Consider the following 11,210-nt stretch of genomic DNA (forward strand, 5'->3'; position numbering starts at 1 on the left):
TGGTATGATCTTGAGTATGCTCCCCCTGCATAGGTGCATCTTCCTTTGGCGTAGTCACCATAGTTTCAATAACATCAGAGTTTAATCCATCAGAGATTATAGTATCATGACTTAGACTGTCAGGATTTTCAGTATCAGAATTTGAGTCTTCATTTTCAAATCTCAGCTGATCATGATCAATAAAATCTTCAAGACCAGTAATCTTCTTGTCATCAAAAGAGACATTGATAGATTCCATGACCACTTTTGTTCTCAAATTATAGACTCTGAAGGCTTTTGTGGAAAGTGGATATCCAACAAAAATTCCTTCATCAGCTTTTAGATCAAACTTGGATAGCTGTTCAGGATGAGTCTTGAGAACAAAACACTTGCATCCAAATACATGAAAGTACTTCAGATTTGGCTTCTTTTTCTTCACCATCTCATATGGTGTTTTTCCTTGTTTGTTAATGAGTGTTGCATTTTGAGTAAAATAAGCAGTCTGCACAGCTTCAGCCCATAAATAGGTTGGAAGCTTTGCTTCTTCAAGCATTATACGTGCAGCTTCAATGAGAGTTCTATTCTTCCTTTCAACAACTCCATTTTGCTGTGGAGTTGCAGGAGCAGAAAATTCCTTCTTAATTCCATGGTTTTTGCAGAACTCTTCCATTATCAAATTCTTGAACTCAGTGCCATTATCACTCCTTATTGTTTTCACAGAATCTTTGACCAATTTATCCAGATGTTTGACATGATCAATCAAGATAGATGCAGTTTCACTTTTTGTGTGCAAGAAATACACCCATGTGTATCTAGTGAACTCATCCACTATGACCAATGCATATTTCTTCTTTGCAATAGAAATGATATTTACTGGACCAAATAAATCAACATGTAGTAGATGATAAGGCTCAAGAATTGATGATTCAGTCTTGCTCTTGAATGAAGATTTTCTTTGTTTGGCCTTCTAACAAGAATCACAAAGGCCATCAGGAGCAAATACTGACTCTGGCAGTCCTCTCACAAGATCTTTCTTGACCAGCTCATTTATATTGTTGAAATTTAAATGAGAGAGTTTCTTGTGCCAATTCCATCTTTCTTCAATTGATGCTCTACTCATCAGACAGATTGCAGAACCATCAGTACTTGTTGAAAGCTTAGCTTCATAAATGTTACCACACCTGTATCCTTTTAGAACAACTTTGCCTTTAGATTTACTCACAACTTCACAGTGTTCTTCAAAGAAATCAACATGATACCCTCTGTCACAAATTTGACTTATACTCAGCAGATTGTGTTTAAGTCCTGAGACCAGAGCTACTTCTTTAATGATGACATTCCCAAGATTGATATTGCCATATCCCAATGTTTTTCCAATGTTGCCATCTCCATAAGAAACACTTGGGCCAACTTTCTCCACAAAGTCTGATAGCAGGGCTTTATTTCCAGTCATATGTCCTGAACATCCACTGTCCAGAACTAGAATATTTTTCCTGTTGCCCTGCAATCACAAAGACCACTAATGATTAGTTTTAACGACCCAGACTTGCTTGGATTCTTTGGCTTTATCAAGTTTGTTAACATTTGCAGCGGATTTAGCATCAGAGTTTATGTTAACGTTTTTTTTATCAGAACTTACACTATCAGACTTTGAATCAGAATTTACACTAGAAGGAACAATGGAAACTTTCTTCAAAGAAGGTTTTAATTGATAATAATCATAGTACAAGCTATGATATTCCTTACAAGTATAAATGGAATGGCATAAACTACCACAATGAAAATAAGGATTCTGTGGTTTATATCTAACAGACTGACTCTTAACTCCTGATTTTGAAGGTAAGGAGTTAATGTTCTTATTCTTCCTGCAAAAAGAAGCCAGATGGTTAGAACTTCCACAGTTATGACATGTTTTCCTAGGAGCATCAGGAACAGGTTTATAATCATTGCTTTTATTCACACCTTCCTTTCCATTCCTATTTTTCCTAGGTGATTTTACCTTGTTTACATTCTTAACATCTTTCAGCTTATGCTTAAGCTGCTTCTTAGTCATTAAGCCCATGTTTACTTCAGCTGTCTTTTCCTGTTTTAGTTTGTCAGAAGTTAATCCCTCTCTAACTTCTGATTTATCATTATCAGACTTTACAGTTACAAACTTAACAGGTTTTAACTTTGGCTTTTGCTTAACAACAGGCTTAATTTTCTACAGTTCCTTTATCATTCTTATCCTCTCCATAACCTAAGCCCTCTTTCCAATTTTCACTACTTAGCAAATTTTGAGTTGTTCTGCCAGAGTTAGTCCAAGTCCTGATTATCTCTCTTTCCTTTTCTAACTCAGTTTTTAGAGATTCATTCATTTTTAGCACTTCATCCCTAACATAAAAAGCATCATCTCTATCCTTCTGAGTTTGATGGAACATAACTAACTCTTTTTCTAAGAAATCATTTCTTTTCTTAAAAGCAAGATTTTCAGAACTTAATCTCTCACATGTTAAAGTTTGATCTCTATAACTAACAAACATGGTTTTAAGATATCTTCTCAACTCATTAATATCATCAGTATGAAAAGCATAAGTAGTCTGAGGTACCTTTGTTTCAGCAGCTTCAGAACTGCTCTCAGCACTTTCTTTATTAGCATTTGCCATCAACGCATAGTTCTCCTCACTTTCAAAGTCTGAGGTGTCTGTCCAGCTTTTCTGCTTTGTGACAAGAGCCTTGCCTTTGTCACCCTTTACCTTCTTGCAATTAGGAGATATGTGGCCTTTCTCACCACAGTTATAGCATTTGACATTGGTATAATCTCCTCTATCAGACTTTCCTCCTCTGCCTTCAGATCTTCTGAAATTCTTCTTATCAGAACTTATACCTTTCCTGGAAAACTTCTTTCCCTTCCTGAACTTCCTGTATGTAATCTTTGTGATCCCTTTCACCATAAGAGCACACAGCTTCATCATCTCCTCATCAGCATCAGTCTCAGGCAAGCTTTCAGAATCTGAGTCATCATCACTTTCAGAACTTGATGACTCAGTTTCAGACTTTGTGAACAGAGCTTTACCCTTGTATTTCCTTGAGGTAGCTGCCTTGGGGGATTCTTCTTCAGCCTTAAGAGCAACTGTCCTTGACTTTCCTCCTTTCCTCTTGCTTCTTTGTTCCATCTCAAGTTCATGAGTCTTGAGCATTCCATAAATTTCATCAAAAGTTGTTTCATCAAGATTGTAATTGTCTCTTATTGTTGTTGCCTTCAAATCCTAACATTCAGGAAGAGGTAACAGGAATTTAAGGTTTGAATCTTCAAGATCATACTCCTTATTAACCAGTGACAGATCATTCAAGAGTTTGACAAATCTATCATATAAATCAATCAATGATTCATTAGCCTTTGAGTCAAAGTGTTCATACTCTTGAGTGAGTATTGTCTTCCTGTTCTTCTTAATTGTATCAGTTTCCTAACACCTTGTTTCCAGAGCATCCCATATCTCCTTAGCAGTCTTGCAGTTAATTACCCTGTTTGACATTACATTATCAATGGCACTATGCAGTAAGTGTCGTACCTTAGCATCCTTAGCAATTGATGCGATATCTTCAGCAGTATAATCACTCTTTTCCTTTGGTATAGTCTTTGCTGCCTCACCTGCAACTGCAACAGCGAGCTTGGTTGGTTTGTGAGGCCCTTCCTTGATTCTATCAAGATATTCTGGATCTGTAGCTTCCAGAAACATGGTCATCCTCACCTTCCATATGGCATATTCAGATGGTCTCAGTATGGGAACTCTGATGGTTTCATACCGATTTTGGATTTGTGTCTTTGGAGGTTCTTCAGTTTTGGTAGGCTTAGTTGGAGTTTCTGTGTCAGACATGATTGTGTTTGGATCTTTAACTGTATGTGTGTTAACAGATAGGCTCTGATACCACTTGTTAGGTCACACACACTGTAGAGGGGGTGAATACAGTGTAAAATACAATCAAATCGAACTTTAATATCTTAAGTAACAGAAAACAAACTTTATTGAAACAATAAACTCTGTTACAGTATGGAACTGTTACCTCTCAGTGATGAACAAATATCACGAGAGCTGCTAGGGTTACAATGAATAATCTTCTCGAATATGATAATACTTATAGTGTAAACCCTATGTCTGTGTTTATATATTACACAGTTACAAGATAATCGCTAATTGATATGGAATATAATTCTGCTTCCTAAAATATATCAATCAGATATCTTTTCTTCCAAGTATTCCATTCTTCACGGAACTCCTTCTTCATGCATATCTCTTCTTATGTTTATCTCGATCTTCTTTCCTTTAATCAGCTACTATCCTTATCTGATTGTCCTTCAGCACTTAAGTTCTGATATCCAACTTCTGATGATTATCTCCTGATAATATAAGTACTGATATCCTTAAGTCCTGACTTCCAGTATAAGTACTGATTCCCAGTTAAGTACTGATTTGTCCTGTTAAGTAAGATCTGAAAACTAAACATAAATCATATTAGCCATGACATTATCAAATATATCTAACATACTAGATTTCTGTAACTGATTTTTAATTATCTATGCCCTAATGTTGAATTTGATAATGATGAATTACTTTCTGTTTCAAATTTCTGAGAAAGCTATTACAGATCATATCAAAAGAGATGAAAAGAATAAGTTTTCAGGACTTCCCTTCCTGCCTCAAGAGGTTAGGAAATTTCTATTGTGAAATAGACCTACTCTTGCACAAGTGCCTGAAAATCCTGATGCTGGCACCTCTGTTACAATTCCTGATGCTGTGGAACAAGACACCACCCATCTTGTTTCTAACCCAAACATTTCTTCTACCAAAAGGAAATCTAATCCAGCTCCTAAATTAACCTCCTCTGATGTCTCCCAAAAGACATCAGTTGTAATAAAGAAAAGGCGGGTTAAGAAATCTGTTCACTCTAAACAGAGAGATCAACAAGCCTCATTGAGTGAGAGTAAGAATAAAGAAGAATGCTTTCCAGTACGGAAACGAAGACTGATCATGCAAGATGATTCAAACTCTGATGATCAGATGCCCATTGAACCAAGAATGAAGACATAAAAATCAACAGTAGCAACTCCTGATGACTCTATTGACACAAATAGAACTAAAGAGCCAACTACTGATGCTAGTGCTCTGATAAAAAAGGTTCCAGTAAATAAAGAAACCGATGAACCCAAGTACACTGCCAAGAGTATGCAGAAAAGAAAAGCTGAAGATGTGGTTAGGTACATCAGAAAGAAGAAAAAGACTCAGTCCTCTACTATGGATGTTAGTCCACAAGAACCTAAGTCTCAAAGGGATTTAGGCACTGAGAAACATTCAGTCACACAAGAACCATCTTCTCAAAGGGAAGATGCAGACAAAGAGGCTGCACAAATAATTGTTGATTTTGCTCAAGGTGATATCCTCGCTGATTCTGGAAAACTGCTACAAGAAAAGAAGGCTCATCAGGATGTATTGTCAAAGGTGGATGCAGTTATTAATGATCTTATATTCGAGGATAGTACACAAGAACCTTCACCATTCATTGCTGAAGCAGCTCATAGTCCTCCATCCCCATAAGAACCATCAGTTCAAAGTACTGATGTTGGTCTAGTGCATTCTCATGACAAATCAAATCCTGACACTACAACAACTCCTGATGCTGACCAATTGATAATTCAAGCAGTTTCTACTGATGACTCATTTCTGAGAGCTAGTTTGTTACAACATCCTGATGCTGTGTTTATCCCTCCACTGACATCACTGCCACTTGAGGATTCATCTTTAGGTATTGCTTATTTATATGACAAGCATACTACTCTTCTCAGCCACCTCTTATTTCTTTGCAAAATGTGTGATTGTGCCTTTCTGTGAGATTGTGTGAAAAGATTTTGTGAGAAAATTCAATTTTGAGTGGCAGTCTCCTGTACTGGCAAAATGAGAGGCAGTTTTGAGAGAAGAATTTTATAAGTTTTTCTTTGCTTATAAACCTTCTTATGTGAGAATCATATTACTATTAAAATTAATATATTGTGTGAGAAGTGATGAGATCACTTGAAAATAAATGAGAGATTTAGGTGTTACAATGTTTTCTATTTCAGGATCTCATCAGAAACAGATAATTATTGCTAAGGACCCTCTCAAAGGCAAAACTATTCTACCAAGCTCTGTAAATTCTTCTGAGGGTCTGTCTTGCTCTGATTCTGATGAAGACAGTGATTCTGATGATCCTGACAGAGCTCAGCTAAAGACTTCTATTGATGCATCTAAGAAGTCCAATATTGGTTCTTCTTCACATTTCAATGCTGATACCTCTTATTACAATGCTGATGCTGAGCATTTTCGAAAGGCTGAATGGGATTTTGCATGGAGAGATGCATATACTTCTATCTCCTCAGCTATTGGTATTCGACATGTTCACAGGGCATATGATTGACTTCAAAGTCCTAATCTCAAATTGCATCTCAAGGCTTCTACTATTTTTGTGAAAGGAATTCTCTCTGAACTTGCTGCTATGAAGACATCTCATACCACTTTACAGAACAAGATTGATGCTTTTATGGTTAATCCACTTACTTAGCTGAACTCATAAGTGTGAAGAAAGCTGTTAGAGCTGTGGTTCAATCTCAACAAAGCATGGATACTCGATTTTCTTCCTTGGAAGATAAAGTGTCTTCAATGGCTGATAAACTGGATGCTATGTTTTCTCTTCTTTCAGATCCTGATGCCAAAAAGAGGGAGAAGAGAGCTATCACAAAATGTACACTTGACTCTATTCAATTGAAAGATAAAGATACTGATGATGATGGTGATAAGAATCTAGTTGCTAATATTCTAATTGCTTCTGTTGCTCAACAACCTCAACATTCTAAAAGATCTGGTTCAGGACAAGGAAAGTCTACCGGTGTTCATGAAGTTAGGTACAAGACTAATGCTGATGCTCCTGAAACTGGTGATGTTATAATCTCTAACTTAGCAGATGCTAAAGGATTAATCTTTCTTTACAGACACAAAGAAACAGGTGAAGAGATTGTTCTATATTACAAAGATAAGAGGTTTGAGCAAAAGAATGCCAGAAATGCTCTTGGGTTGATAACTGAAGAATTTCCTGATCTATCAACTTAAGAAGCAGTTATGCAACAGAAGGAGTTAATGGCTCAAATTGAAGCTGAATCAAACACCTCCAAAGGAAAAGGAAAAAGAGGTGGAAGAACTACAAGAGCCAGAGGAAGAAGAGGAAGAGGAAGAATTTCTAATTTAGGTTGAGATTTTGCAATTGATTCTGCATTTCTGAATGTTCTATTCAGAGAAGGTTTTGTTCCTGTACAAGGAAATGATGTAAAAGAAGAAGCTAAGAATGTTGAAGAAATGATCATTCCAAGGAAGAAGAAATCAACCACTGACATTGCTCAAGTTGATATAACAAATACAAATGTGTCTCTTGAAGCAGACACAAATCCTGAGAAAAAGGCAAATCCCAATGCTGTGAATCTGAAAGCTGATTTTGATACTGATGAAAAGGTGATCAAAGTATTGGATGAATTAATTCTTGATGCACATGAAAGAATTGACAAAAGGGAAGCTGATCAAGCTTGTAATGACTATGTGCAAAGAATTCTAAGTTCAAAGAGAGAGCTATGGCAGAAATCAAAAGGAAAGATTCATGACTTGTCTACAAGCTATGCTCCTCTTAGCAAGAAGGATAAAAGATGGAAAGATATCTACTCATTGAGTTATCCTAAAGGATTCAAGCATATTGATTTTATGTCAGCAGGACTAGGGGATCCTACTCCAGAACAGAAGGATGTTGATAAATCCATCAAGAAACCTTCTTGGGTGGAACATAATGAAAAGCTAAAGCTTATCAAAACTCGTACGAGAGGAGGTATTGGTCATTCTGGAATGGAAACTCTGAGGTCTGATTTACTTGACACAGATACTCTGACTGACAATCTTGGTGAGAAGATTACTTCTTCACATTTTGAGAAAGTTGAAGCTGTAAAGATTGTCTACAGAAAGATAAATAATAATGATCTCAGAGAGGAGATTTTGTACTTCTTGAGAGATGGTAAAGTGAAAAGCTTTACTCTGCAGCAACTCTTGATGAAGACTGTGACAGAGTTGAAATATATTCACTATCTTCTTAGAGTTAAGGTCAATGTCACTAGAAACTGGTCTTCTATGATACTTGAGAGTATCAGAAGAAGAGTCATGACCAGAAAAGATAAATACAATGGTGAGTATGTTCCTATGTACAGAACTTACACTGGTCAAGAAATGAAGATGAAAAAAGGAGCTGCAGTTCTGAAAGTTTTTCTCACCAATCCTCAGCTATCTTTCAGTCCTGATCATGAAGATGACAGTTTAAGCTATATGTCAATTGGTGATCTTTAAATAACTAAGTGTTCAATTTCTAAATTAAGATCAGCCATTTATCAGCTTGGGGAAGATACTAAAGAAAAGAAATAGTTGAAGAAAAAGCTTGTCAAAGTCCTTCAAGACAAGGTGGAAGAAAGGTTATACAAATTTCTGGAAATAACTGTCAGTTATCTTAGGATACTGAAGTAAACCTTATTCCGTGTACATTTTGTAACTTGGTTTTGGCATCATTGGGAATGGAATTTATGCTTCATTACATGAAGTATAAATTGGGGGAGATTGTTACGTGCTGATTCTCAATGATCAGAAGAAGCTCAGGATCTGGCTATTCTGGATGTCATCGGGATTTCATGTGCCATCAGGATTTGATGCCCATCAATATCTGCAGAAGCATCAGTATTTGAAGAGAAGTCTGTTGTGAAGATTGAGTCTGTTCCTTATTTTGAGGGATGGATATCTGTTCGTTCTGAGCGATATGACTTTGTATATTCAATTAGAGATATGTATCACTTTCTGTTGGTATTTGATAATGCATATCCTTAAATGATTAGTAGCGGCTGTGTATTATATAAACACAGTTTAGGTCATCACATTGTGATTAACTCGAGATTGTACGACTTATCAGCTCTCAAGAACATCAGTATTTCTTGAGAGAGTTTGTAACAATTTTGATCAGAAATATAAAGAACTGTTATATTTTTATACTTGTTCAAAAAATTTATACAATTATATCCAACCCCCTTAAACAATGGTATCTTTACTGGGCAACAGGATCAATTTATAATGCAATCATGGGAAGAACGAGAATACATGCTTTCAAGGTAGTCCCTTCTTCCTACCATTCAATGATGAAGTTTCCCACCCAGAATGGGATTGGAGAAGAGAGAGGAGATCAAAATATGGCAAGGAGTTGTTATGTGGCCTCTCTTAGGGTTGATGAAGTTGGGGGGCAGGTTCTGCCTATTGAAGATCTGGATATCCGTGAGAATGATGAGAAAAGAGGGAAGCCAGCAAAAGACTTGGTTCCGAATCCTTTGGCTCCCGAGGATCCCGAGAAAGTAACTTTCATCGGAGCATCAGTAGAATAGCCCTTAGAGGGAAGTTGGTGAAGTTTTTTACAATAGAATAGTGATGTATTTGCATGGTTGACGACTGATATGCCAGGCATAGACCCGAAACTGATCACTCACAAGCTGGACGTGGATCCAAATCGAAAGACTATGAAGCAAAAGAAAAGAAGCTTTGCTCCAGAAAGGTAGGAAACTATTAAGCAAGAAGTAGAGAAGCTCTTAGAGGCTGGTTTCATTTAGGAGATACAGTTCCCAGAATGGTTAGCAAACCCTGTGATGGTAAAGAATGCTAATGGAAAATGGAGAATGTGCGTAGATTTCACAGATCTGAATGACGCATGCCCTAAGGACTATTTTCCATTGCCAAGGATATATACATTGATAGATGCTACTGCTGGTCATGCGATGCTGAGTTTCATGGATGGATTTAGTGGATACAATCAGATCAAGATGCATAAGGATGACATCCCTAAGGTATCATTCATCACTGACTGTGGTGTTTTTTGTTATCTTGTTATGGCGTTTGGTCTCAAGAATGCAGGAACCACCTATTAAGGTTGGTAAATAAGATTTTCAATGACCTTATTGGCAAAACTATGGAAGTTTATATTGATGACATGTTAGTCAAGAGTTTGTTAAAAGATGATCATTTAACCCATTTGAGGGAAGCCTTTGAGGTGTTGAGATATCACAAAATGATGCTAAATCCTGCAAAGTGTGCTTTTGGAGTAGGATCTGGGAAATTTTTAGGTCTCATGGTCTCCAAGAGGGGAATCGAGGCTAATCCTGATAAAATAAAGGCTATCCTGGATATAGAACTATCGCGTACCATTAAGGACGTTTAAAAACTCACTGGAAGAGTTACAGCTCTAGGACGATTCATCTCCAAATCTGGAGACAAGTGCTTGCCATTCTTTAAATCCCTGAAGAAGGTTAAAGATTTCGTATGGACTGAGGAAATCCAAGAGGCATTTGAAGGATTAACGAAATATATGGTTCAAGCCCTGTTGTTGGACAAGCCATCTCTGAATGAAACTTTGTAATTATACTTGGCTGTTTCAGAAAATGCCTTGAGTGCTGTATTGGTTAAGAAGGAACTTAAAGTCCGAAAACCCGTATACTATGTTAGTAAAATTCTGCATGGAGCTGAGTTGAATTATTCAACTATTGAGCAGTTTGTTTTAGCCTTGGTGATTGCTTCAAGGAAGTTGCGTCCTTACTTTCAGGCTCATAAAATTGAAGTGCTAACAAATCAGCCATTGAGAAACATCATTCATAGTCCCAAAGCAAGTGGAAGGCTGGTGGAAGGCTGATTAAATGAGCGATAGAATTGGGAGAAATCGACATCAAGTACAAGCCATGAATGACAATAAAAGCCCAGAAATTGGCTGACTTCGTGGTGGAATGTACCATACCCAACCAAGAAGTCGGGGGGAAGGAAGATACTATACCTCAAGACACAGAAAATGATAAAGGAGATAAAGAAAAGGGCATTAAGGAAAAGGAATACTGGGTCGTCTATTTCGATGAAGCATCAAAAACAAATTCAAGCGGAGCAGGGCTAGTTTTACAAAGCCCAGATGGGTTCTTGATTGAATATGCTATGAAGCTAGACTTCCCAACTGCAAATAATGAAGCAGAATATGAAGCTATGATAGCTGGCCTTGGCCTAGCAGGAACATTAAGGGTCAAGAATTTGAACGTCTGTGGTGATTCAAAGCTGGTTATATCCCAGGTCAAGGGAGAGTTTGAGGTAAGGGATGATACAATGGCTAAGTATGTCCGCATA

The sequence above is a fragment of the Apium graveolens genome, chromosome 11 (assembly GCF_009905375.1).
Source record: "Apium graveolens cultivar Ventura chromosome 11, ASM990537v1, whole genome shotgun sequence".
Classification (NCBI taxonomy): domain Eukaryota; kingdom Viridiplantae; phylum Streptophyta; class Magnoliopsida; order Apiales; family Apiaceae; genus Apium; species Apium graveolens.